Raw genomic sequence first — 24,683 nt, forward strand, 5'->3', positions numbered from 1 at the left:
AATTTTTTTTTCTTTTTTATTATCGAAAAGGAAATTTACCCTCTTCCCCCCAAAAAACAAAAAAGTTCTTAGTGTGTATTAGGGATGAGCTTTATGTTCAGGTCGAACATTAGTTCTATTTGAACATTGGCTGTTCAAGTGTTCGTCGAAATATGAATATTATGGGGCGTTCACGCCAAATTCGAGCGTCACGCCCCATAATGAAGTGCGACATCGCAGTGCATTGCTGTCTGATGATTGGCCAAGCATGCACTATGACCCTATGCACTAAGTCCACCTGCACGTCGGCCCTGTGTAGTGTGTTGCTGGCGTTGACCGAGAGAAAGTGTAAATTCATTTAGATGGAGCAGGCAGGCGATTTAGTGTGTGAGACAGACAGACATACATACATACATACATACATATACATACATACATATACATACATACATATACATACACCATTAATATATATTACATCCAGATAGATAGAGAGATATACTCCACTCCTGGTGTACTGTTTCTAATATACTTCAGGCAGGCGATTCAGCTAGCTGCAGTGCATATATATTTATTTATTTCTAGTAAACTTCAGGCGGTGTTTTGCTAATAAAATTTTACATCATGTCTGGAAGGCCACCAAGGAGAGGCAGATGCTGACAGGCCACTAAAAGAGGGCAAGCAGGCTCTGTGTCTACAGCCAACAGTGCTGGTCGTGGACACGGTGCACCCTCAGCACATGGCCGCGGGGCACGCTTGTCCTTTTTTTCGGGCGGCTGGCTGTGTTGATCCACAACATGCAGAAGAGTCGGTAAAGTGGATAACTAAGCCGTCCTCATCCTCCCTCACCCAGGCTCAGAGTAGTTTGCCTGCCAATGCAGCTGCCAAAGCAGCCTATTCCATTAGATCACTGTCATCAGTCACTCCTTCCCTAGCCCCACCATCATGCAGGGAGGAGTCCCCCGAACTGTTCGACCACAGTGTCGGGTACATGCTGTAGGAGTATGTGCAGCATTTTGACAGCTCCAATGATGGTACCCAGATTGAGGAAGACAGTAACCTGAGCCCAAAGAGAGGGGGTGTCCAAGAAGGACAAGAAACTGGCAGTCATGTTCCCCCAGCTGCAGCATACTGCCAGGTTTGCTCCAGTGATGAGGATGAGAACAGCTTAAGGGCAGCCACCCGACTGCATCACAACGCAGAGCTCCGCATGTGCAGGGTGCTGCTGACTCCCCGCGTATTTTGAAAAGTTCTTTGGTGTGGGCTTTTTTGATACGTGTGCAGCAGATCGCACAGTTGCTATTTGCAACATATGTCTGAAGCGTATCAAGCGTGGCCAAAACAGCAGCCGCTTGGGCACCACATGCTTGACCAGACATATGTCGACCTCCCATGCAGCCAGTTGGCAACAGTACTTAAAAGACCCACACCAAAGAACAAGCCGGACCTCTCCTTGCTCCTAATGAGCTGGGATCTCCAACCTCACTATACCTTCAGTCCTCTCAGAAACCTGCACTGAGAGTAATGAAGGTGTAGAATCAGGTGTGCCAAGTACTTGCGGGCAATCTGCTATCGCTACACCAACATCCGATTGTAGCAGGAAAATTTCCCTACCCCAGTTGCTATGTCGTCGAAAGAAATTTGGTCCCAGCCATCCACATGCTCAGTGGCTGAATGCTAGCTTGGCTAAATTGCTAGCACTCCAACTGCTGCCTTTTCAGCTGCTAGACGCTGCCCCCTTTAGTGTGAGAAGTGATCTCAAAGCAAGTGTGAAAGAGGACCTGATTGATGGAGAGTGTGATGAGTCTGAAGCATTATGGGTGGAACTGCATATAGATGGGCGTAGTTCAAAGTTAATCATTGGAGTTTGTTATAGACCACCCAATGTTAACGAGGAGGTGGAGACTCAGCTCCTTGCACAGATGGAAAGGATTGCAAGGGCTGGGACAGTGATAATAATGGGAGATTTTAACTACCCAGAAATTGACTGGAGTAATGGCACTGCTGGGACAGTTAAAGGGCAAAAATTTATAAACCTAGCACAGGACAATTTTATGGTCCAGTTTATTGAGGCCCCAACTAGGAATGAAGCTCTGTTGGACCTGGTAATCTCAAACCATGCAGAGCTTATTACTAATGTGCAGATAAAGGAACACCTGGGTAGCAGTGACCATAACATGATTTCATTTGATGTTAGCTGTAAACAAGAAATACATAAGGGAAAGATAAAAACACTTAACTTCAAGAGAGCAAATTTTCCAAGGATGAGGGCTGCTCTCGAGGACTTAGACTGGGAGGGAATATTGGCAGCGATAAACACAGAACAGAAATGGGAATTCTTCAAAAAGACTGTTTGGGACCTCACTGCAAAGTATATTCCCATGGGCAATAAGTTTAAAAGGCTAAAAAGAAAACCTATGTGGCTCACGGTCAAAGTTAGAAAAGCTATAAACAATAAGAAAAGAGCTTTTAAAAAATATAAAAATGAAGGAACACTAGTGTCATTTAAATGCTACAAAGAATTTAACAGAATATGTAAAAAGGAAATCAAGGGTGCAAAAATTCAAAATGAACGACAGATCGCAAAAAATAGTAGGACAAACCCCAAAAAATTCTTCAAATATATTAATAGTAAAAAGGTCAGGTCTGAGCATGTAGGCCCTTTACAAAATAATCTAGAGTGGGTGACTGGGGACAAGGAGAAGGCTAATTTATTAAATACTTTCTTCAGCTCTGTGTATACAAAAGAGCATGGGGAAGTTCATGTCCATAATGGGGGTGGTATTGACACAGCCCCCAATGATCCACAATGGCTCAAAAGGGATATGGTCCAGAAATATTTAGACAGAATAAAGGTGGATAAAGCACCTGGACCTGATGGCATCCACCCACGGATCCTAAAAGAATTGAGCTCTGTAATTTCAAAGCCATTGTATCTAATTTTTAGGGACTCATTAATGACGGGAATAGTACCGCTGGATTGGCGCAGGGCGAACGTGGTGCCTATATTTAAAAAGGGATCAAAGTCTTTACCAAGTAACTATAGACCTGTTAGTTTAACTTCTATAGTCGGGAAGATACTGGAGCGTTTAATAAAAGACCACATAGACGAGTTCTTGCTGGAAAAAAACATTTTAAGCAACAGACAGCATGGGTTCATGAAAGACAGAAGTTGTCAGACAAACCTGATTTCTTTTTATGAAGAGGTAAGTAAAACCTTGGACAGAGGGGTGGCTGTGGACGTGGTTTATTTGGATTTTGCAAAAGCGTTTGATACAGTTCCGCACACACGGCTCATGTGTAAGTTAAAGTCTACAGGCTTGGAAATATCAGTTTGTAAATGGATAGAAAACTGGCTAAAAGACAGAATTCAGAGAGTAGTGGTTAATGATTCTTACTCTGAATGGTCTAAGGTTATCAGTGGTGTACCCCAAGGTTCAGTGCTGGGACCCTTACTCTTTAATATCTTTATAAATGATATTGGGTCTGGGATCAAAAGTAACATTTCTGTCTTTGCAGATGACACCAAGCTATGCAGTGGAATAACGTCCTTACAGGATGTCTCCAATTTACAAGCCGACCTCAATGCACTGTCTAATTGGGTGACTATGTGGCAGATGAGGTTTAATGTTGAGAAATGTAAAGTTATGCACTTGGGGGCTAAGAATATGCATGCATCATACATGCTAGGGGGAGTACAACTGGGGGAATCTGTAGTGGAGAAGGATCTGGGGGTTTTGGTAGATCATAAGCTCAATAATAGCATGCAATGCCAAGCTGCGGTTTCCAAAGCGAGCAAAGTTCTTTCTTGTATTAAGAGAGGTATGGACTCCAGAGAGAGAGATATCATTTTGCCCCTGTTCAAATCATTAGTAAGACCTCATCTGGAATATGCAGTTCAGTTTTGGACACCAGTTCTCAAAAAGGATATCGGGGAACTGGAGAAAGTGCAGAGAAGGGCAACCAAACTGATAAGAGGCATGGGGGAGCTCAGCTATGAGGAAAGATTAGAGGAACTGAATTTGTTCACTCTTGAGAAGAGGAGAATAAGGGGGGATATGATCAACATGTTTAAATATATAAGGGGTCCATATAGTGAACTTGGTGTTGAGTTATTCACTTTACGGTCAACACAGAGGACAAGGGGGCACTCTTTACGACTGGAGGAAAAGAGATTTCATCTCCAAATACAGAAAGGTTTCTTCACAGTAAGAGCTGTGAAAATGTGGAATAGACTCCCTCCAGAGGTGGTTCTGGCCAGCTCAGTAGATTGCTTTAAGAAAGGCCTGGATACTTTCCTAAATGTACATAATATAACTGGGTACTGACATTTATAGGTAAAGTTGATCCAGGGAAAATCCGATTGCCTCTCTGGGATCAGGAAGGAATTTTTTCCCCTGCTGTAGCAAATTGGAGCATGCTCTGCTGGGGTTTTTTGCCTTCCTCTGGATCAACTGTGGGTATAGTATTGGGTATATTGGATTGTACGTTTTTTTTTTTTTTGTTTTTTTTTATGGTTGGACTGGATGGACTTGTGTCTTTTTTCAACCTGACTAACTATGTAACTATGTAACAGTGAATTTGTGGAATGTGCAGTACCTCAGTGGCAAGTTCCCAAACGCCATTTCTTTTCACAGAAGGTCATTCTGGCTCTCTACCGGTATGTGGAAGGCAATGTCCTGGCCTCGTTAGAGACAGGGCGGCCAGCTGTAAGGTGCATATTACCGCTGACTCATGGTAAAGCAGGCATAGACAGGGACATTACTTTTCTTTCACGGCGCACTGGGTAACTCTGCTAGCAGCTGGGAAGGAATCAGGACAGGGTGCAGTATTGTTGGAGCTTGTTCCGCCACCACGCCTCCAAAATGCTAGTAGTGCTGATTCTGCCATACCTCTCTCCTCCACTCCTCCTCCTCTTCTTCCTCTATGGCCTCTTCCTCTGCAGATTTGTCCTCGGAACCAGCGGTGCTCCGTAGGCGTTCAAAGGGCTACGCAAGCACTCAGGCAAAAAGATGCCATGCGGTGCTTGAGTTGGTCTGCTTAGGGGACAGGAGCCACACTGGGGCAGAAAGTCTGTCAGCTCTGAAGGAGCAGACTCAGTGGTGGTTGACACCATGGCAGGTTCAGCCAGGAATGGTGGTTTGTGAAAATGGCACCAACCTCCTCTCCGCCCTCCTCTCCGCCCTCCGACAGGGACACTTGACTCATGTTCCCAGTTTGGCTCACATCCTTAATTTGGAGGTGCAGCGGTTCTTGTGCAGGTACCTGGGCTTACAGGATCTCCTGAGGCAGGCCAGGAAAGTCTGTGGGCATTTCCGCCGGTCATATAATGCCAGTGCTCGGCTGGCTGACCTTCAAAAGGAATGCAACCTGCCCAAGAACCGCCTCATTTGTGACATGCCCACCAGGTGGAACTTAACATTGGCAATGCTGCAGTGGCTGCACACGCAACAGAGGGCCATCAATGAGTGTGAGTATAGCACTAGGACAGGGTCAGGGGAGCTTGGCTTTTTTTTTGCCATGCCAGTGGCTACTGATCAAGGATGCATGCACTCTCCTGTCACCATTTGAGGAGGCCACGAGGATGGTGAGCAGTGACAGTGCATGCATCAGTGATACTGTCCCTCTTGTCTTCCTGTTGGAGCACACGCTTTGTGGAATAATGGACAGGGCACTTAAAGCAGAACAGAGGGAGGAAGAGGAGGACTTCTTTACCTCTCAAGGCCCCCTTTATCCAGACAGTATTCCTGCAGGCCCACCGATCACAGAGGAAGAGGAGAAGGAGGAGGAATGTGTCAGCATGGAGGTGGAGCCTAGCACTCAGCATCAGCAGCAGTCTTCAAGGGATCGTTTTGAGTCCCCAGAAACCCATGGACTTGTACTTGGCTGGGAGGAGTTGGCTGTGGATCATGTCATCCTTAGTGACCTAGAAGACCCTGGATCGAATGCCTCATCAAACCTTTGATGCATGGCTTCCCTGATCCTGCAAAGCCTGCAAAAGGACCCTCGGATTCGTGGTATCAAGGAGAGGGATCAGTACTGGCTGGCAACCCTTCTTGATCCACGTTACAAGGGTAAGATTGCGGAATTTATCCAGCCTTCACAGAGGGAGCAGAGGATGAAATATCTTCAGGAGGCCTTGCAGAAAGGTTTGTGCAATGCATTTCCAGAGCCTGGGAGGTTACAATTTCCTGGTCCTCCTGGACAACGTGTTGCTGAGGCTTCGGTCAGTCACAGAAGGAGCGGTGGAGAAGGTGGCCGTCTGACCGATGTGTTCAGACAATTCTTTAGTCCACAGCCCCAAGGTCTGATCGGTTCCAGCAACCATTGCCAGCGTCTGATTTAAATGGTGCAGGTATACCTTGGAGCAAGATCAGACTTGGAGTCTGGAATCAGTCTTGGATCACCAGCTACCAAGCATCTGATCCAGATATAACCGATTAATTTTTCTATGAATGTGAGGTCCCTTAAAGACTGCTTATGCTGAGTGACTATCCTATTCCTCAATGTTCATGTTAATAGCTTCTAAGAACATTTTTGTTTCAGGGCACCACCACCAGTGTCTAAGGTCCAATTTTTCTGCCCCTGTTTATCAGGGGCATATAATTACAATATTTGCTCTAATATTTTACAGCAGGGCTCATTCCTACGCTCAACAACAGAATCTGTGAGGGGTTACAGTGTTGTGGCACCACAACCACTGCTTAAGACCCAATTTTTCTGCCCCTGTCTAACAGGGGCGTGTAATTACAATTTTTGATCTAATATTTCACAGCAGGGCCTGTTCCTGTGCCCACCAAGAGTAACTGAGGGCTTACAGTGTTGTGGCACCACCACAACACCACCAAAGGCCCAATTTTTCTGCCCCTGTTCAACAGGGGCATGTAATTACAATTCTTGATATATTTCACAGCAGGTCCTGTTCCAGCGTCCACCAAGAGTAACTGAGGGCTTACAGTGTTCTGGTATCACCAACACCTAAGGCCCAATTTTCTGCAGAGTATATAGGGCAGGCCGTATAGTATATACAGGCGGTCTCCTACTTTCAAACATCCGACTTACAAACGGAGGGAGACAACAGGAAGTGAAAGGAAATCTACCCCAGGAAGGCAAATTCTCTCCTGTAAGTTTTTTTTTTACAAAATTGTTTTTTTATTTGTTTTGATAGAAAGTAGTTTACAGGTTCAGATTGTACAAATGCATCCATAAACAAATCTCTTTTACAAAATATTAAAAAAAAGTGCAATAGCCCAACGGGGGCCAACTGTTATAGTTATACATCATATTTACCAAATTCCTCAACGGAGGAATGAAGTATACCACTGGTCACATAAGGGTAATGAGTGTGGACCTCGTAGGGCACCACAACCTAAAATCACAATGCTATATACAGCAGGGATATTTCCATGAACACAACATCCACACCATACATGCACCCTTCTATACTCATTCACACAAAAAGGCAAGCATTGTCCCACCCCGCCTCCACCACACCGTCCCTCCAGGTACACAAACAACCCACCAGCCAAAGGTTACAGCCTCCCCTAGACGTCAAAAAAAAAAAAAAAAAACATCAAGGGGAGGCCGGATATAGTTAATTGTTGTGAGAGCGGAAGGTCCTTCCAAATGGAGATTGCTATATCAAGCCAGGGCTGCCAGATCTTAGCAAATTTTTGGGGGCAGGCCCTATCCTGTAAGAGTTAATATGGGAAAAAGGTGTCTCCGCTGATGCTTTATCACCAATCCTTGTTTCCCTAATAACCCCAAATTTTCAAAATCCAATTGTCATTGGGACAGAAAGTGAGGTGAAATCTTCTGAACAGGGGAAAAGACAGCAAAACAAAATGTTAAAGGGGTGATAACCCTTCCCTAGGTTACCCAAAAAGCTTAAAAATAGATTTTTTTGGCTGGAGCTACACTTACTAAATGTATCTGTTCCAAATTACAAACAGATTCAACTTAAGAACAAACCTACAGTCCCTGTCTTGTTTGGACCGCCTGTATACTTCTGTTCAGAGTATATAGGGCCTGGGGGCCCCACGCCTTTCCTTTTTTTAATTTGGGTGCGGAATTCCCCTTAATATCCATACAAGACCCAAAGGACCTGGTAATGGGCTGGGGGGGGGCATGCCATTTTTCTCAATGATTTTCAACCATATTGCCGGGACCCGACATTACATTAAAGCCATAAGCAGTTTTAAATGACTTTTGTTCCTTTAGAAATGTCATTTTGTGCAGGGACTGTTCTAAACACGGGAAACACGCACCACTTTACAGGCATACTATAGACATCCCCATGTACGATATTTAAAGGAATATTCACTTTTATTTTTTCACTTTAAGCATTATTAAAATCACTGCTCCCAAAGAAATGGCAGTTTTTAAAACTTTTTTTTGCATTGATACATGTCCTCTGGGGCAGGACCCGGGTCCCCAAACACTTTTTAGGACAATAACTTGCATATTAGAATAAGTAAAAACGTGGTGCTGCGCTAATCCTTTAAATGGACAATGGTTATATGTGTGATACCTCAGTAATGGTGGGTGTCTCCAAAAATAAATAGATAAAGATAAAAATATATGACAATAGAACAATACCTAAATGTGACACTGTAGTAAAAATATATAGTAGTGGTATGTCTTCTAGCAGAGTATAACTATATGCCTATCATACAGGTAATCTACTGGTTATGACAATAAAACACACGAAATTTGTGAAAAGTGACTGGGGCTTATAAATAAATCCTAATACACAAAATATATAAAATAGCAGCTAACTTTAGACGTAACCAGTCTCTGACTGGACTGGCATACACCTGGTGTGACTAAACACACACCCAGGTGTATATATACAAAGTGAATCGTGCTTATAGTGCATAACATAGAGTGACAATCTTAATATGGCTGAGTGATATAAAGTTCATTCATATGCATGCAAAAAACACATGCAAAATAATAGTGCTCCACTTGAAAAATGATTGATTATTCAAAGTCCACAAAGTATAATTAATATATATATATATATATATATATATATATATATATATATATATATATATATATATGTGATCCACTTGGTGCTAAGTATACGTGACAGTAGTGGTAAATCTTCATGCAGCACAGCACACACTAGTGGGCAGTGGCCCCTTACCTGAAGGTAATGGGGTACTCGCATTTAACCACTTCAAGGCATGGCAACCTTTCATTGTGGAATCAACCAGCTGTGGGGGATGGTGGGGATGCAGTCCTATCCTGGTCTATTCCTTCAAGTAGTGTCCCGGGGTCACCCAGATAAATCAGAAAAGGAAGCCCACAATGGTATAATATTGTATGGCAAACGTACAACTCTTTATTGAAAAATCATATGTACTCACATTAAAATCAATAATACCGGGTGGAGATCCGATGAGCAGCGAGCTCGTAATGCAAAAACAATCATAGGGTGCCTGTCCCGTCCCTACGCGTGACTTCTTCAGGGGATGAGGGCATTATTAAAATCACTACTCCCAAAGAAATGGCAGTTTTTAAAACTTTTTTTTGCATTGATACATGTCCTCTGGGGCAGGACCCGGGTCCCCAAACACTTTTTAGGACAATAACTTGCATATTAGCCTTTAAAATTTGCACTTTTGATTTTTCGCGTTCGGGTCCCATAGACTTTAAACGGTGTTCGAATGTTCGTGCAAACTTTCGGTCCATTCGCATGTTCTGCCGCAAACCGAACTGTGGGGTGTTCGGCTCATCCCTAGTGTGTATATTATTTGTGCTCATAGTAGGGACAAGAAACAATAGTGCACACATTCCTTTGTCTTTCTTATCACAGTGAGACAAAATAAAGTTATTTTTTTATCCTACTTAAAGCTCACTGACCCTGACCTTTGACCCCCAAGGACCCTGATCCCATCCCTGAAAGAATGGCCGATACACACGTTCAGAAAATCATATGAAAATTTTTTTTCTTGTACGATAACTGATCGTACAATTTTTATCAGTACAGTTGTTCGAAAATACAAATACGCTACAACACGTTACATAACTTGCAAATTTTATTCTGTCCAATGAGAATTTTTGTAACTTTAGTAAAGTCTTCATTTTCGATATGAGATTAGCATGCAAGTAAAAAAAAAATCAACCAATAAGCTCATTGTGTGTACCAGGCATAACATAGATTATGCCTAATCTACCTTTTTTCTCTTTATTATTATTTTTTTACATTTTTCTTCTCTGACTAGGTGATAAAAAGATACAGAGGGGGAACTAAAGAGGACCTTTAACCGATCCCAGCCCCTGCCATCAGCAGTGATGATGGGGGGGGGGGAATAGGGATGACATCAGTGGCAGTGGACTGATGTCATCCCAATCCCCACCACCTCCACTGATGTTATCCCTATCCCACCACCACCGCTGCTAGTAATCCCATTTACCCCACCACCACACCCTCAGTGGACTGATCCTATCCCCATCACCACCGCTGCCACTGAGCCAATCCCCATCGCCATCAGTGGATTGATCCCACGCCCCTCTTTACCAGCTCTGCTACTGATCCCACCCACCCCACTGTTCCATGGGCGCCCCCCCCCCTCCTTCATGGTTTCTTGCACTGGGGCCCTGAGGGTTCTAGTTACATCCAGGGCTGGCGGTCCCACTAGGCAAACTAGGCAGCCGCTTAGGGCACACTGCCGCTTAGGGGCACACTGCTGCCTAGCCGGGAGGGTGCAGGCTGGCCCAGATGGCTCATAATATGAGTATGACATGTCAGTTTGCGCGGCCCGGCGGCCGCCACAGCTCCGCCAGGATAGTGCTGCCTGTGTCCTGACTGTGCGTAGCTGCTGTAGTGTGTAGGCCTCACAGTCCGTCCGGCCAGCATTGTCTGTGTCTGTGAATTGGATTGGAGGTGACACTGCCGCCCGCCAGACCCCGTCAATCCCTATCGTGATTACAATTAGGCTTTTCCTGGCAGACCCTATGTGCCCAGGACAGGTGCAGTGCGCCACCCACCTCATCGTGACGTCATTCCGTCCTCCAGTCCAGTCCCATCAACAACAGAGCAGAGGAGCCCATGCAGTCCCTGGCTGGCTGTCCCACATGGTTTGCACTGATCTGTGGAGGCTCAGGCTGGAGCTGAAAAGAAGAAAAAGTACAGATGTGTAACAGACAGTGTGGTCTGTAAATTCTGCAATAATTGGTAATCAATGTGTTTATCAGTGTGCCCTGCAATAATTGGTACAATAAGCGTGTGTAACAGACAGTGTGCCCTGCAATAATTGCTGCCTGGCTCAAGCAGTAGACAAACGGTATTATACACAGTCTGCAGCAATCATATTTGGAATTCACAGTGTACAGTATAACGGTATCTTGTACATATTTATTATAGTATGGACAAATATCGGATACTGGATTGTGGGAAACATTGGCAAAACCCAAGGCATACTACAAGCGGGTACACATATAGAACATCCACTCTCCACGCACACACACTGTGGCAGGGCGGCCCTTCAGCACAAAATCACATGCTGTATGGCTTTTTAAAATGTATTTATCAGGTCTGGGGTGCGCATGCACGCCGCTGGCGACCCGCTGCGATTGGCTCCTGCTGCATCCAATCACGGCAGGAGCCAATCAGCGGGTCCAGCGGGACACAATGTCTGCTGGGACCCAATGAACATTCCCAAGGCAGACAGAATGGCAGTCTGCCTACGTAAACAAGGCAGATCAACGTTCTGTGAGAGAGGAATATTTAGATCCTGTGTTTCTGCCAAGCAGGAACAGGGATCATGGTCTTCCCCCAGTCAAAGCGCCCCCACACACAGTTAGCAAGCACTCCCAGGGAACACATTTAACCCTTTGATCGCCCCTGAAATTGAACTGACGGCAAGAGAAGGAGCAGGTCTCTAGCACCGGCCCTGGCTACACCTCTGACATGCATAACTCAGGAGGGTACGGGAGTGCAGCGGGAGGACCGGAACGTGAAAAATAGAATAAAAATATGAATAAGGAGAAAAAAAAAAAAAAAAAAAAAAAAAAAAAAAAAAGGGGAGAATTGTTGGAGGAGGAAATTCTAATTGAAGAGTTCCACTTTCACAAAGAGTGGTATAGGCATAAAGCCTGCACTGCTCTTCTGAACTGAGAATGCAGAGCAGATTTTGTTCCTAAGTAACACAAGGGATTATTAGGAGTGATCTGTTCTTTGTCCTATGCTGTGTCTGTGTCCGACTCGGCACAGAGAGCAGTTCAGGTGGAGCTGCATGCTCCGATCCCTCTAACCCTTTCATGTTCAACTGAATGCGCAGGGGGGAGGGGGGGGGAAGCTGTTAACGCTCTGAGCTGAGAGAGGGATGTGATCTGTCTGCTTGTATGGGGGGCATGCAAATGCTTCCCCTCCTGCTAGAACAGGGACCTTCCTGTTTGAAGCTTTAACCCTCAGCCATCTTGTGCCCACTCCATTAACCTTTATATCCCCAAAGTAAGGAAGGAAAGGAAGGGTTTCTGCCCTTTACTAACTGAACTTGGAAGATGGCATAGACAGTCACATACTATGCGGAGTCACTTAACAGTCTGTTGTCAATTTAGTGGACGGTCCACAGTAGTCATATGTGAAAGCATCATGCAGCACTTATAGGCCTCATGCACACTGAACGTTTTTTCCAGCTGCTGTTTTTGGCTTCAGGTGTTTTTTTGTTGCAGCCAGTAAACTGCTCAGCATGTTATCCTTTGCGTCTGCACAAATAGGCTTTTATCAGCAGTTTTTGGCAGGGGTGTTTTTTGTCTGGAAAAAAACCCACCAGAACTAGTGGGTTTGAAGAGGAGTTTTTCAGCTGAAAAAAAAATTAATAAAAAAAAAAAAAAAACACCTTTTACAGCAGTATTCTACAGCTAAAGCTACTGGCATTTTTTATAACGTTTAGTGTGCATGAGGCCTTAGTAAGCCATCTTCCCTTAAAACAGGCTCGCTCTACCTGTTCACTCAGATGGGATCTCTGCAGTCACCTCCTCCATGGGTACACCTCTCCCAGGACCTTCCAGGGGATAGCCTCACTCCAGAGAACTCTTAGCCTTTTGCAACCCGCTCTAGCCTCTACCACCATAAAGGTCAGAAAGCCTTCTCTGTAAGTAGCTGGAGATTACATGCTGTGGCTTGTCTGTGTCTTTCCTTCCCATGCAGACTGAGAGACTTGGCAGAGCCCTCCCCCCTTTTATTATCAGAGGGAGAGAGGCAGAGCTCAGCAAACCAGCTTACACACATCACGTGTGCTCCACTGTTGCCACCATTTGGAAATCCAGCCCGAGAAATGTCATGCAGCCATTGCTGGAGTGCATGAAGACAGGAAGTGGCTGCAGGAGAATATTTCATGCAAAAGGCCAAAGCGTTTTTGGGTTTTGGTTAATATGGAGAAGGGTTAGAACCCCTGAGGGATTTTATTGCTCTGTGACCCCGCTGGGTAGATTCACTGCTCTGCTTGTCCTTATCTCTGTCACAGAGGCAGAAAGAGGGAGGGAAACCTTCCTATTGGACTCCTGTTCCAGTGACAACTGTCTAAAAGGGGATTGGCCCTTTGAGAGATTTTCTCTTGCTTCCTGTTGGGTCTCTGGGACATAAAGTGAAGGGGAATTTCCCCAAAGAAATCCTAAAGAGGATTTTAAAGCCCCTCTTTATAAATGCCCTCTTGGCTTTTCTATTAAATAGCAGGTCTGGGTGCCATACTCACCTTCCACAAGTAGCTGTCCCCTGTAGTACCTCTTTTCCACCACATGATGTTCTCTGAATGACACCCAGCATCACGTGACGCCGAATACTTAGAAAAGACTGCAAGTGCAGGGTGTCATGGCCCTGCCCTTTAAGCATGGTGCCATGTGTTCACAGAAAGTGGTGCAACTCTGCATCACATAGAACCTGCTGGGAAAATTGGTTTATAAGCAAAGGCATGCGATTTTGAACCCTAGGGTTATTTATACCCAGTGAGGTCACCACTGGTTCTCTGTGCTTCTCTATGTAATGCAGGCAAATCATGGCTGGTATGAAGGGCCAGCAGGGTGCTGCCTCCGTACTCCAGTCAAAAGCCCTTAGCCATGTTAGAAGCAGTGGGCTGGCTCTTGGAAGGCGTTATGCAAATATCAAAATATCTTGATGGGTGGGTGTCTGGAGGAGAAGACGTTTCTAAGAAAACTATTAAAATTTGCATGCAGAACACTTTAGCCACTTAAAGAGGTTGCAAACCTCGGGGGAAAAAAAAAAAAAAGACAAAGGCATAATGGGCTAGTATGCATTGCATACTAGCTCATTATAAAATACTTACCTTGTCCTGGATCGGCGTCGGACCTCCTAGTACAGTACGGACATCTTTCACCGGAGTTACTACTGGGTCGTTCCCGCGCATGTGTGTTGGAGCCGCCGGTCACGGCACGACTCCTGAAGAAACGGCACCAGCTCCCCGTTTCTTAAGTGCGCATGGGCCGATGATGTCGGCAGCAGCTCATTCACTGAAGTTAGCCCAATTTTTTTTTTCTATAATGTGAAAGATTATGTTACGTCGAGTAAATTGATACCCAACATGTCACGCTTTAAAATTGCGCATGCTCCTGGAATGGCGACAAACTTTGGTACTTAAAAATCTCCATAGGCGACGCTTTAAAAATTTCTACAGTTTACAAGTTTAGAGTTACAGAGAAGGTCTAGTTCTAGAATTATTGCGGCGATACCTCACATGTGTGGTTTGAACACCGTTTACATATGTGGGCACGACTTGCGTATGCATTCGCTTCTGTGTGCAAACTCTGAGGGATGGGCGCTTTTAAAAAATAAATAAAATTCCTATTTATTTTACTTTTCAGTTTTGCACTGTGCCTTTAAAAGAAAAAAAGGTTTTTGATCACTTTTATTCCCATTACAAGGAATGTAAACATCCCTTGTAATAGCAATAAGCAGGACAGGGCCTCTTTAATGTGAGATCTGGGGTCAAAAAGACCAAAAATAAATAAATATCAGAGTTGCATACCGTAACGTCTTTTTTCAGGAGTCTTTCAGGACAGCCACCTTTGAGAGACCTCGACTCCTCCCTTCACAGGAAACACCACCTTAGCTTCAAGATTTAAGCTCCTCCTACCCCACAATCTTCTAAGAGTACCTCCAGCCAGCTGGGGAGACACAAGAACATGTCATACACATAACTTTTAATCCACCTGACTGTTCCCCTGTCAGGGACTCCATTAGAATGTTGGGGAATTGAACCAGCAACCCCAGTGCTGCTAGACGGAACTGCTACCACTTGGCCAGTGGGCAGTCTCTTTATTACTGACACATTTTTCGGGAGGGTATCGGTGCTGTCCTGAAAGACTCCTGGAAAAAGACGTTATTGGTACGTAATTCTGATTTTCCCTAAACGTCTTTCAGGACAGCCACCTTTGAGAGGATAAATGAGCACTTAACCCTAGAGTGGGACCACTGCTTGTAGGATCCCTTTTTTTCCCCCCAAGGTCCGATACACAGGTCCAACCTGTAGAGTTTGGCAAAGGTGCTATGACCTTTTAACAGCCAACTTATGTTCACCCACAGGATCTGAACCGAAAGTTGGCAAAATAATTTCTTGGCCTCTGAAACTTCGAGGCTACCCTCTTAAAAAAAGAAAACACCTGGTATGGAAATATTTGTAGTAAAGGGGGCCCCTGATCGGGAACGCCCTCTGTGTACCAGCTGTTGTAAATGTCTCCGGTAGATGGAGCTGGTTTCCCTTTTCCTGCTACTTAGCGGGGACACCACCCCATCCTAGAAGCTCTTGCCTTTAGCAATTCCTCCTCAGAAGCCATGCAGGGAGAATCCACCGCTCCACCTGGGGACAGCAGAATGGCCCTGAGATGAAGGTCCTCCCAGATTGGCAGTATCCAGGAAGGTTCCACACCAGAACGTATCGGCTTGGGAACCACAGCCTCCTGGGCCAATGTGGCTTGGTTTGAAGATAAATAGGAGCAGGTCATCCAGATAGGCGATTATTGAAATGCCCCTGAGTCGCACGTCTTCCCTGGTTCTACAGTCGGTCTGGGAAACTTGACAGCGCTCCACCCTGGTGCAGATATTGGTCCCTCAGGTCTGTGATTGCCATTAAGCAGTTTAGAGAAAGGGGGGGACTGAGTCTATACGGAGCCTTCTGTAAGTAGAATCGACCTTCTCTATATGAAGTGGCATGTTAAGGGGTGTGAACCCAGAAACTCAGTGCTGGTAGGCAAAAAAAGCTAACCCATTAGCCACTGTGCCACTTTAATCCCTCTGGTCATGGAGTGATAACAGCGTCTACTCCTGGATTCCCAGGGTGGTACAGATGGCTCCCAAGCGATCCTCCATCTCCTCCAGGGAAGGCTTGTAGTGAGAGGGTCTAAAGGACTCCCCTGTACCTCCACCTCCATCTGGAAGCCTAAAGAAGCGCTAATTTCCTCACCGGGTCCTGACATCCTTTGATGGCTTCCACCCAAGCTTCCAGGACCGAAAACACCCTTTTAAAACAACATACTGATGTGGCACTGGTAACTAGGCCCTTGCCTAATTTCAGGATACTCTGCTGTCTACTATTCAAGCCCCAAGCAGGCGATACCCTGTCCGAAACAGAACCTATGGTTTGAGTGCTGCTAGTCTGGAGTGCCAGCCACTAAGCCACTGTTGATACTACGTTTAGAATTTTCCAGGGAGGGTAGTAAGGCTGATGCTTTTCCGTGCAGTTTGGTAAACTGATGATGGGTGGCCGGGGAGGGTGGGCTTGCAAAATCAAGCCGGTGACCCCTCCTTACCATCCCTAGAAGAAAAGATTGGAGGAGACCACTACCCGTTATGGGAGGAAGGCCCCCAATCTTCCTTTGGACTGTTCAGGAGGATGAACCCCCCCATTTTGCCCCACCTTTCTGGCCCCAAGACCTCTCTGGAACATCGGTCTTTGAGACCCCGAGGCCTCCCTGAGGGCAAGACTTATTCCTTGCTTTTTCCCCCCATAGTACACCAGACAGGAAAGGACTCATAACCCATCCGCCGTCCAATCTAAACAGTTTCCAGACCAGGATCAAACCAAAACAAACCCTCTGAGAATCCCGCAGAGCGTAGCCTTGGACGTACTGTCCTACTGCCAAGCTCTAACTGAGATGACTAGGGCTGAGGATCTGGCAGGTATATGCAGTGAATCAGACGAGGCATCCGCACTATATGCCACCCCCACAAGAGCATGGGAAAGAATGAAAAGATTGTCTCCATCCTTGCCCCTATGTGTGCCCCAGGGTAGAGTCCCAGGTGTCCTTCAAGAGCGGATCCATCCTCTTGTCCATGGGATCTCTCCCGGGTAAGGTCTGTACGCCTGGAAACCTGATAGAAGGCTGCGTCCAGTCTGGGTACCCTACCGACTGATGTCCTCCCTAAAAAGAAAACCTAGGCTTCAGGGCCCTTGAAAGGAAGGGTTTCCTCCCCAGATCTAGCCAGTCGTTAAAGGCTTCCACCAGACCTTCCTGGGCCGGGAACAACCTCTTCTGTTGCCCCAAGCCCTGATACATCTGGTCATGGAGTGATAGTGGCTTCTTCTCTTGGATTCCCAGGGTGGTACAGATGTCTCCCAAGAGACCCTCCACCCCCTCAAGGGAAAGCTTGCAGCGAGAGGGTTTAGAGGGCTCATCACCCAACCCCTCTCCCTATGACTCCATGTGGGAGCCTGAAGAAGCACTGACTGGCTCCTCCTCAGCTTGTCACTAGTGCCCCCCCAATGCCCCTCCATTAGCGGAGGATAAGACCGGTGGGCAGGTGCAGCACTCTGCTGACCTGGCGGGGGGCCAGCCTGGGGCTGAACCCGACTGAAAAAAGGGGCATGCCGGGGATTGAAGTTCCTCAGGCTCACTGCACAGAGGGCCTGCTGGACATTGCAATTCCTCAGGCTCACCGCACAGAGGGCATGGTGGGCATTGCAGTTCCTCAGGCTCACCGCACAAAAGGCATGCTGGGCCCTGCAGTTCCTCAGTCTTACTGCACAAAAGGGCATTGCAGTTCCCCAGGCTTACTGCACAAAAGGGCATGCTGGGCAATGCAGTTCCTCAGGCTTACTGCACAAAGGACATGCTGGGCGATGCAGTTCCTCAGGCTTACTGCACAAAGGACATGCTGGGCAATGCAGTTCCTCAGGCTTACTGCACAAAGGACATGCTGGGCAATGCAGTTCCTCAGGCTTACTGCACAAAGGACATGCTGGGCAATGCAGTTCCTCAGGCTTACTGCACAAAGGACATGCTGGGCAATGCAGTTCCTCAGGCTTACTGCACAAAGAACATGCTGGGCAATGCAGTTCCTCAGGCTTACTGCACAAAGGACATGCTGGGCAATGCAGTTCCTCAGGCTTACTGCACAAAGGACATGCTGGGCAATGCAGTTCCTCAGGCTTACTGCACAAAGGACATGCTGGGCAATGCAGTTCCTCAGGCTTACTGCACAAAGGACATGCTGGGCAATGCAGTTCCTCAGGCTTACTGCACAAAGGACATGCTGGGCAATGCAGTTCCTCAGGCTTACTGCACAAAGGACATGCTGGGCAATGCAGTTCCTCAGGCTTACTGCACAAAGGACATGCTGGGCAATGCAGTTCCTCAGGCTTACTGCACAAAGGACATGCTGGGCAATGCAGTTCCTCAGGCTTACTGCACAAAGGACATGCTGGGCAATGCAGTTCCTCAGGCTTACTGCACAAAAGGACATGCTGGGCAATGCAGTTCCTCAGGCTTACTGCACAAAAGGACATGCTGGGCAATGCAGTTCCTCAGGCTTACTGCACAAAGGACATTCTGGGCAATGCAGTTCCTCAGGCTTACTGCACAAAGGACATGCTGGGCAATGCAGTTCCTCAGGCTTACTGCACAAAAGGACATGCTGGGCAATGCAGTTCCTCAGGCTTACTGCACAAAGGACATGCTGGGCAATGCAGTTCCTCAGGCTTACTGCACAAAGGGCATGATGGGCACTGCAGTCCTCCAGCGCACTTTCAAAACCAAATGCAAGGCCATACTCCTAAGTAGAGTGTCACCAGGAGTGTCCCTAGGACCAAACACCACCAAGGTCCCAGTACCACCTCCCAACCCCTTGACCACGGGTCTACACCCGTGGAACCATCAGGTAGAGGGGAAAGGAAATACCCACCCCAGGGTTCCTCTCACCTTAGTGGCCTTCCTGAGCCGCTTGCTGACATCTACAGTGTTTGCAGGCTCCCACCAGCCAGAGCCTGGCCCTCTCTCATACACCGCGGCTGGAACCGAAAGCCGTGGTTCCAGCAGAAGTGCTCTGCTTCTGCCTCACAAAACTGGCTCTGTGTGGAGGTTTTTGTTCATGGCTCGATGTAGCAGGAATTATTTTTAGATGTGATCAGTATTTTCTGTCTCTCTTCGATCAAAAATTATTATTGCAATTACGTATCTAATGAGTTGATCAATTTTTCTGTGTGCCGAAACAGACTGGACTTAAATAAAGAAATATTACATTCAATATGCCATTAAATCTACGACCCCCATAAAACCGAACATCAATTTTCCACCTTGACCAATCACTTTGTCTTCAGTTAGACCTACAACCAACAGGATTTGAAAAGGGAACATATACACACACTATGTATACACAAACTATATTGTGAAAAGTAATGGGACGCCTGCCTTTACATAAACTTTAATGGCACCCCAGTTTTAGTCTAGGTTCATTACCAAGTTGGCCCACCCTATGCAGCTATAACAGCAAGGTCCATAAAGACATGGATGAGCGAGTTTGGGGTGGAGGAACTTGGCTGGCCCCCACAGAGTCCTGACCTCAACCCAATATTCATCCCAAAGGTGTTCTTAGAGCGGAGACTGCAATCCAGGCCTTCTCATCCAACATCAGTGCCTGACCTCACAAATGCACTTCACATAGACACACTCCTAAACCTTGTGGACAGCCTTCCCAGAAGAGTTGAAGCTGTTATAGCTGCAAAGGGTGGGCCAACTCAATATTGAACCCTACGGACTAAAGCCTCGTACACAGGATACGATTGTTGGCAGGGGATTGTCTGATGACAGACTGTTGTCCTAAAATCTGTCCGTTAGTATGCTCCTTTTGACAATTGCTGTCCAACTTTCGGCCAACAAATGTTGGGTGACATGCTAGTAAATTTTCGGCGGACAACGGTCGGTTATCAGATTTTGTGTCACACAACAGTCGAAAGTACAAACACACATGCTCGTAATCAATGCTCAAACACTAAATTAGCAGAAGGTGCCCAAAGGGTGGCGCTCAAGAGCTGAAATTCCATGTAGTACGTCACTACGTTCATGTTTGTTGGCCAACAATTGTGTACCGTTAGTATGCAAGACAAGATCCAGGAACACGCCCTTAAGACAAAAATCAGATCGTGTGTACGAGGCTTAAGACTGGGATGCCATTAAAGTTCATGTGCTTGTAAAGGCAGGCATCCCAATATAGGGATGCCTGCAGGACAACAATTGTCAAAAGGAGCATACTAACGGACAGATTTTAGGACAACAGTCTGTCATCAGACAATCCCCTGCCAACAATCGTATCCTGTGTACGAGGCTATATTATATATATATATATATATATATATATATATATATATATATATATATATATATATATATATATATATATATATATATATGTATATATTACACACACACATATACATACACACAGTGGAACGGTTAACAAGCAACTTTTAAAAAAAAAATTCTGACTCGGTTTGGCCAGAGGTGCGGGGGCACCGGTGACACTCGGATTGGTTCGTTCCCAAGTTTAGCTGAGCTGTCCCCGAGTATTTCCAAGGCTCTCAGCGCCCCCCCCACCTCTGGCCACATGTGGTATTGCATGCAATAGAACGAATTATCTTCGTTTCCATTGACTTCTATGGGGAAACTCGCTTTGATATGCGAGTGCTTTGGATTACAAGCATTCTCCTGGAACGGATTATGCTCGTAATCCAAGGTTCCAGTGTGTGTGTGTGTGTGTGTGTGTGTGTGTGTGTGTGTGTGTGTGTAACAATCGCGCTATAAAAAGGGACTGGAATGTGTGCTGTCACCTCTATCAAAAATATGTAATATTTAAATTTTATAATGATAATAGGCTTCATTCACACAACTGTAAACATTTAGAGCCCTTTTACACTGAGGCAGTTTTCAGGCATTTTAGCGCTAGAAATAGCTCCTGAAAACTGCCTCCCATTCTCTGCAATCGGTGCTTTCACACTGGGGCGGTGTGTTTACGGGACTTTCGGAGAAGTCCTGCAAGCAGTATCTTTAGGGTGGGTTGGAAGCGGTGTATACAGCGCTCCCAAAACACCCCTGCCCATTGCAATGAATGGGCAGCACTTCGGAAGCGCCTGAAAAGTGCTGCAACACGGGAATTTTTAACCTTTCTTTTTGGGGTTAAAAGCGCACTGCTAAAAATGAGCAGCTCTTTAGCGCAAACGGCCGGCGCTTTCAGTGTGAAAGCAGCCTTACTGATGTTTAAGGATGAGCTCAGGCGTGTTCGCACAGTCCACCAGGAAGTCGGCACTGCGCTAATCACAGGCAATGAGACATTTTCCCGATATGCGGCTGCAGAGATTGGGAAATGTCTCACTGCCTGCGATTAGCGCTGCGCCGATTTCCTGGCGGGCTCTGCACGTGGGATGTGTGAACACGCCGGAGCTCATCCTTACTGATGTTATTACATGTGTGTTTTCTAGGAGAAAAGTTCCTGCATAACGATGAGTTGCATATAGATGTGTTTAAATGCATAAATATGCGCACATGCGGTAATTCGTTTTTATGATCAATTTATTTTATAGACTAGTTTAGACTTAATTTACACGCTTCCAAAAAGTGCATAGATGTGTTTATACGTGTAAGCAGCGCAGGCTCCGTTTTTGGATTCTCTGTTACAGGCCTGAAAGCAGTTAATGTTTACGCACCCGTGTGAACGGCTCCATTGAAAACAACGCAGATGCATTCAGATCTGCAATAAAACACTTGTATATGTGTATTGTGAATGAAGTCTTAAAATTGAATCCATTGATAGTACTAGAGAGACTGACATCTTTACAAAAAGACTTCACAAGGTTTAATTGACCTGCCTTCTTTCAGTGACCACCTATTGACCCCCAGACATTTAGGCTCCATGCACACTGGGCTTAAAAAAAGTCTGTTCTCTTGGGGGGGTAAAAAACGCTCATATAGAGCATTTTTTTGTACATAGTCCAGACAAGTTTTTTTTTTTTTTGAAGAGTATTACGTTTTTTCTGCTAGTGAGCTCCAATCAGAAACGTGGTCCAGAAGGTTTTTTTTTTTCCTGCCTTTAAACGTTGATCTCAAAATATGCCTGTAGACATCCTAATGTGCATGGACACAGAGGATACCGTTGAGTTGCTTCTACAGGTAGAACACCAAACTCCTGTAGAAGCAATATTTTTTTGAAGCCAGTGTGCATGGAGCCTTACTGCTCCCCTTTTAACTAACATCTATTTAGTTGGCCCTTGAATAGTCAATTCTTTGGGGTCAATATTGACAACCTGGGGGAGCTCCACTTACCATGGCCTGGGGATGTCCCTGGTATGGTGTGTTCCAGCCTAAGGCTCATTGGATGTCTGTAGCCTCATCACCAAACTTCTAATGGTCAAGTAGGAGGAACCTACCTGTGCATTGCTTGCGGTGTCCACCTGTTGCTTATGATTCTGTTCTCACTGGGTCCCACTGCCTTCCTTTTTTATGTGTTTATTCCTTTTCCTGCTCACTGCACCCCAGGTCTTTTTTTTTTTTTCATTTCCAGAACAATTGCAGCAGCTCCCCCATTTATCTGTTTAGGTGAGCTGTGCACATGTATGGGCATGCATTCTGATTGGACTATATTCCTTTAGGCTTCTTTCACACTTGCAGTGGCGGGCCGTCCATATGGGGGGGCAGGGGCACTGCCCCTCCTAATCCATGCATCCGGATTGTTTGCCACACGCCCCCCCAAAACAAATATACCACTAGCCGCCCCTGCACACTTGTACGCAAGGCTGGGACAAGGGGTGGGCAGAAGGGAGCGGCTGCCCTGGGCACTGTGGTATCATGTGCAGTGGGGGGCCACCACAAGGAGATTCAGGGGGGGGGGGGGGGGGGAGTATGGTTGCCACCTCATCCCTTTAAACCCGAACACATATTAATTAGACAGGTTCTGTGGCTGATTAAAGGGGTTGTAAAGGTAAAAATTTTTTCACCTTAATGCATTCTATGCATTAAGGTGAAAAAACTTCTGACAATACTGCCGCCCCCAGCCCCCCCGTTTTGCTTACCTGACGCCTCGAAAGTCAGCTTCTCGTTCCCGATATCTATTCCTCCGCTCAGCCTGGCCGCTGATTGGCTACAGTGGATGGATTGGAAGCAGCGCAGCCATTGGCTCGCGCTACTGTCAATCACATCCAATGACGCAGCGCGCTGGGGGGCGGGGCCGAATGATACAGTGAGCGGCTATAGCCGCCGGCTGTATCACAGGAGCGCGCCCGCAAGCACTAACCACCATGCGAGCTCCCTCGCATTAAGGTGGTTAATGCTTGCGGGGAGGAGCTGAAACAGCCGCCGAGGGACCCCAGAAGATCAGGTTCGGGGCCACTCTGTGCAGAACGAGCTGCACAGTGAAGGTAAGTATAACATGTTTGTTATTTTAAAAAAAAAAAAATTTTACCTTTATAACCCCTTTAAGGTGGTAATTAAACTCACTTGGTGCCTTATCTGCATTTAATTAGCCTCAGAACCTGTGTAATTCAAAGGTGTTCAGGTGTAAGCCCGGGTTCACACCTATGCGAATTAGAGGTGCGTTTCCGCACCTCTAATTCGCATAGCAGGAGAATGTGACTGGCTCCCTATGGAGCCGGTTCACATATCTCCGGGGCGGCTGCGGTGCGCACTGCACAAAAACGCTGTGCGTCTTTGGCTGCGTTTCAGGGCCGATTCGTCCCTGAAACGGTGAACAGGGACGCACAGCGCTCCTGTACGGTGCGCAGCGTATTATGGTGTGAACCCGGGCTCAAGGGATGAGGTGGCAACTCTAGGGGGAAGGGGTTTGTGTTGGAAGGGGGAATATGGGGGGCTGCAGGGGGTAAGTATTGTTCTAGGAGGATAAATTGGCGATTTAGGGGGATTTGTGTTGGGAGGGGAATGGGGGGAAGAAGATTTGTGATAGTTGGGGTGATTTGAGGGGAATTTATGCTGGGTGGGGGAGGGTTGATTTGGGTGGGAGAAGATGTGTACTAGGACGGAAAGTTTTAGGGCTAGAGGATATGTGCTAGCAGTGTTTTTTTTTCTGGGGGGCAAAGATTTGTGCTGAGATGGGGAACTTTGGCAGTGGGGGTCGGTTTGTACTGGGAGGAGGGGAGATTTCTGCTTAGAAGGTAAGCACACAGATTAATGCTCAAGAGGGGGGAGCTCAGTTTGGCATGTTCGCCCTGGGCTCTAGATGACCTTGTCCCAGCACTGCTTGTATGACCTGAAAGTCTCGGGACTTTTACGCGACTTGAAGCAATACCTTTGTAATCTTGAGGACTGCAGACCTCAAGTTGCACCAAAGTAGTGCAGGGATTACTTTGAAGCATATGAATGGTGCTCATTGGAAATCATGAGGTACGACTTGTCATGTGACTTTGCAGTCCCAAGTCGCACAAGTGTGAAAGGGGCCTTAAAAGGATAAAACTGTCCATGCT

This window comes from Aquarana catesbeiana, linkage group LG02, assembly GCF_042186555.1.
Source record: "Aquarana catesbeiana isolate 2022-GZ linkage group LG02, ASM4218655v1, whole genome shotgun sequence".
NCBI lineage: Eukaryota > Metazoa > Chordata > Amphibia > Anura > Ranidae > Aquarana > Aquarana catesbeiana.